Below are 4,843 nucleotides of genomic sequence, written 5' to 3'. Positions count from 1 at the left end.
TGAGGGGAATGTTTATAACTGACCATACATCTGTTATTAACATACTGTTTCTCTACTCTGGTCTGAACCACGCCCGGTGGCTGTTACTATAACCAGAACACCCTCCCCCTGTAAGCCTGTACAGTACCTATGCACATACTTGTTGCACTTCACATTATTTCACAACAAAAATGTTTGGTTAATAAACCTTGACTTTTCTCCTGTGAATGCATGTTGAATGATTATTACTTATCACTTATTATGTTTTTAAACTATCTTTGTCATCATAGACTTTTGCTGTCCTAAGTGTATATACTTTATGTGATTATATAATACCCTGGTGTTTTTAGTATAGACACAGAACATCATACAGTGTGCCTACCTTTTTGTTTTGTTTTTACACTTGAACTGATAATAAAATGGCTTTAAGTGACAGACTGTCTCCTAGTCATGGATGTCCCGTGCTGATACCTGACCTACTTATTTTAGTACATTTTATTAAATGTATCTTATTCACATCAAAATTCCAGACAAAACCAAATCCCGAGTGAAAGACAGATCCGTGTTTTCCCAGCTCGTTAAGTGATCAGGGGAGCACCCCCTTCCCCCCCCCGGACAGACAGCCTACGTCAATAGAAGTTAGGATGCGCCCGGTCGACTGGGAACGCTCCCGTGTCGCAATCCTCGCCAGAGAGAGGACCGAAGACACCGCTGGGGTTCCCACAAAGACATTACAATAGTTTTCCGGTTGAAAAGATTGTTTTGGCATCTTCTCCGAAGCATGTTCTCCCGCAGGTGACAGAATTAGCCGAAACTTTGGACAACTCCAACAACTATCCGTCACACTTTATCTAAATGCGGTGACACGCTGCTGTGAGACCATGTTGGCGAGGAAGAGCATCATCCCGGAGGAGTTCGCCCTGCCGGGGCCCCTGGCCTCGCGGGTTCCCAGAAAGCCCGTCTTCAGAGACCGCGTGAACAAAGCGCGCTTCATCGCCAAGAGCGGCTCCTGAACCTGCGCACAAGAACATCCGCGAGCAGGGCCGCTTCCTGCAGGACGTGTTCACCACGCTGGTGGACCTGAAGTGGCGCTTCACGCTGGTCATCTTCACCATGACCTTCCTGTGCAGCTGGCTGCTCTTCACCATGACCTTCCTGTGCAGCTGGCTGCTCTTCACCATGACCTTCCTGTGCAGCTGGCTGCTCTTCACCATGACCTTCCTGTGCAGCTGGCTGCTCTTCACCATGACCTTCCTGTGCAGCTGGCTGCTCTTCACCATGACCTTCCTGTGCAGCTGGCTGCTCTTCGCCATGGTCTGGTGGCCTTCGGGCGACCTGGACCCCAACCGCGCGGCCCACGGCGTGGAGCAGTGCGTCACGAGCGTGAAGTGAGTGATCAGTAGTGATCAATAGTTTATAAACGTGCTCAGTAGTAGTCAATACTTTATAAACAATAAAGATGTAAGGTTTAGGTTGCTGACTGTTGGAACTGCTCTATTGCAGAGTGAAATTATATATTCCTTTCATGAACGCGCACACAAACACCCCACTCTCTCTCTCTCTCTGAATCTTCCTCTCTCTTTCTCCATTCTTCCCCCCTCCTCCTCCCTCACTCCCCTCCCCCCTCCTCTCCTCCACCTCCCTCACTCCCCTCCCCCCTCCTCCACCTCCCTCACTCCACTCCCCCCTCCTCTCCTCCACCTCCCTCACTCCCCTCCCCCCTCCTCTCCTCCACCTCCCTCACTCCCCTCCCCCTCCTCTCCTCCACCTCCCTCACTCCCCTCCCCTCCCCCCTCCTCTCCTCCACCTCCCTCACTCCCCTCCCCCCTCCTCTCCTCCACCTCCCTCACTCCCCTCCTCTCCTCCACCTCCCTCACTCCCCTCCCCCGTCCTCTCCTCCACCTCCCTCACTCCCCTCCCCTCCCCCCTCCTCTCCTCCACCTCCCTCACTCCCCTCCTCTCCTCCACCTCCCTCACTCCCCTCCCCCTCCTCTCCTCCACCTCCCTCACTCCCCTCCTCTCCTCCACCTCCCTCACTCCCCTCCCCCGTCCTCTCCTCCACCTCCCTCACTCCCCTCCCCTCCCCCCTCCTCTCCTCCACCTCCCTCACTCCCCTCCTCTCCTCCACCTCCCTCACTCCCCTCCCCCCTCTCCTCCACCTCCCTCACTCCCCTCCCCCCTCCTCTCCTCCACCTCCCTCACTCCCCTCCCCCCTCCTCTCCTCCACCTCCCTCACTCCCCTCCCCCTCCCCCCTCCTCTCCTCCACCTCCCTCACTCCCCTCCCCCCTCCTCTCCTCCACCTCCCTCACTCCCCTCCCCCGTCCTCTCCTCCACCTCCCTCACTCCCCTCCCCCTCCTCTCCTCCACCTCCCTCACTCCCCTCCCCCCTCCACCTCCCTCACTCCCCTCCCCCCTCCTCTCCTCCACCTCCCTCACTCCCCTCCCCCCTCCACCTCCCTCACTCCCCTCCTCTCCTCCTCTCCTCCCTCACTCCCCTCCCCCCTCCTCTCCTCCACCTCCCTCACTCCCCTCCCCCCTCCTCTCCTCCACCTCCCTCACTCCCCTCCCCCCTCCACCTCCCTCCCTCCCCTCCCCCCTCCTCTCCTCCACCTCCCTCACTCCCCTCCCCCCTCCTCTCCTCCACCTCCCTCACTCCCCTCCCCCCCTCCTCTCCTCCACCTCCCTCACTCCCCTCCCCCCTCCTCTCCCCCCCCCCCCCCCCCTCTCTGTCCCCCCCAGGTCCTTCACCTCCGCCTTCCTCTTCTCCATTGAGGTGCAGGTGACCATCGGCTTCGGCGGGCGCATGATCACGGAGCAGTGTCCGACCGCCATCGCCGTCCTGATCGTGCAGAACATCGCCAGCCTCATCATCAACGCCATCATGCTGGGCTGCATCTTCATGAAGACCGCCCAGTCGCACCACCGCGCCGAGACGCTCATCTTCAGCCGGCAGGCCGTCATCGCCGTGCGCAACAACCGCCTCTGCTTCATGATCCGCATCGGCGACCTGCGCAAGAGCATGATCATCGGGGCGGCGGTCCGCCTGCAGGTGGTGAGGAAGACCACCACGCCCGAGGGCGAGGTCATCCCCATCCACCAGATCGACGTGCAGACGGAGAGCGACCTGGCCAGCAACAGCGTCTTCCTGCTGGCGCCGCTCATCATCTGCCACGTGATCGACAAGAACAGGTGAGGTCAGACGCCGGCGGACATGCAGACACAGAGAGACAGAGAAGGTTCTCTCACCTGTCTGTCCTCTATGTTCCCTTACAGATCAGGAGGTTATGAGACAGGAGGTTATGAGCAAAATTGTGTGGAAACATGATGGCGTTTTAAAAAATGTGCTTCCGTTAAAGTGACATTGTGTTTGATCTGCCCCCCCCCCAGTCCACTCTACGACCTGTCGGCCATGGAGCTGCAGTGCAGCGACCTGGAGGTCATCGTGATCCTGGAGGGCGTGGTGGAGACCACGGGCATCACCACGCAGGCGCGCACCTCCTACGTGTCCGAGGAGATCCAGTGGGGCCACCGCTTCGTGCCCATCGTGGCGGACGAGGAGGGCGTGTACTCGGTGGACTACTCCAAGTTCGGCAACACGGTGAAGGTGGCCACGCCCCGCTGCAGCGCCCGCGAGCTGGACGAGAAGCCGTCCATCCTGATCCAGACGCTGCAGAAGAGCGAGCTGTCGCACCAGAACTCGCTCCGCAAGCGCAACTCCATGAGACGCAACAACTCCATGAGGAAGAGCGCCGGGGCAGGGGGGGCGGCGGCCAGCGGGGGCGCCATGAGGAGGAATAACTCCGCCCTCGCCGTGCCCAAGGTGCAGTTCCTACCCTTTCCTCACGAGGGCGGCGGCATCGGTGGACCGCAGAGCGTGCCGGTCACATGACACGAAGCCTGCCTCCTCCTCCCGCTGGCTGTCGTCCTAGTCCTGGTGGGGGCGCTGCTCGGGACTTCCCATCATGCAACAGTGGCTCAGCTGGAGCTGATCCTGGCCCTGTTCTCTGCACTGTTTCAGCCGATCACACGTCACAGTTTCAGCCAATCACACGTCACCGCCACGCATGAAACATAGCTCTATTATGCCTTTGTTGGTGGATGTAATTTAAATGACATGCATACTTCCTGTGACACGCGTCCTTGCGTTGATGACGAGATTGAGGTTGAGTATCCTGAGCTGTAGCCTGAGTTCCTCACTGGCTTGGTCACTCTGAAGCAGATAGATGTTCACTGTGTTCATAGTTATCCATGTGTGTCCACAACTGTCTGCTCTTCTCTGTTCACCTCACATTCCTTTTGTCTCACTTTCAGCTGCTGAATTCTCGACACATCATCAAAACATGAGGATTTGTGATTGTTTTTTTGTTAAATGTGACTAAAGAATATATTGTATTATTGCCACGGAGACAACATACGGTACATACTGTAGCCATACGTAGCTTCAAGTGTTCACATAGTATCTCTGTGTAATAGTGTTTCTACTACTTGTCTGAATTGATAGCTTTGCACCTCTTTATAAATCTTTTTAAGAATGTTTTTGCTATATAGCACTAAACTACACTAACTTACCTGTATTATTGTATTAAACTGTATTATTTTCTTAAACGGTCTTCTACAGTGAACACATTAAACGTATAGAAAATAAAGTTGGTAGTTTTGTGTCTGACTGCGGCACTATTTCCCAGTGGTGTGGACTCAGTCAGTCAGCTCTTTGTTTTGTGCCTGTTTTGTCAAACTGTAGTGTGTTCAATGTTTAATGTATGTCGTGTGTGTAACCTTGTTTTTATGCTGCTATCCGCCGCTGTCTTGGCCAGGTTTCGTTTGTGAAAGAGGTCCATACCTCAACATGACTTCCTGGTTAAA

The 4,843-nt window shown here is 55.7% G+C and overlaps 1 pseudogene across 1 annotated transcript; it reads left to right on the top strand.

Moving 5' to 3' along the window:
• The first annotated feature begins 860 nt into the window (after nt 1–860).
• Nucleotides 861–3,869, top strand: LOC311326210 (ATP-sensitive inward rectifier potassium channel 8-like; annotated as a pseudogene). The gene is made up of 4 exons: nt 861–1,136; nt 1,275–1,367; nt 2,720–3,169; nt 3,368–3,869. The product of its transcript is annotated as an ATP-sensitive inward rectifier potassium channel 8-like (transcript).
• The last annotated feature ends 974 nt before the right edge of the window (nt 3,870–4,843 follow it).

Source organism: Borostomias antarcticus (assembly GCF_949987555.1).
Source record: "Borostomias antarcticus genome assembly, chromosome: 26".
Classification (NCBI taxonomy): domain Eukaryota; kingdom Metazoa; phylum Chordata; class Actinopteri; order Stomiiformes; family Stomiidae; genus Borostomias; species Borostomias antarcticus.
Note: the sequence above shows the minus strand (reverse complement) of the source record. Positions and strands in the feature narration are given on the sequence as shown.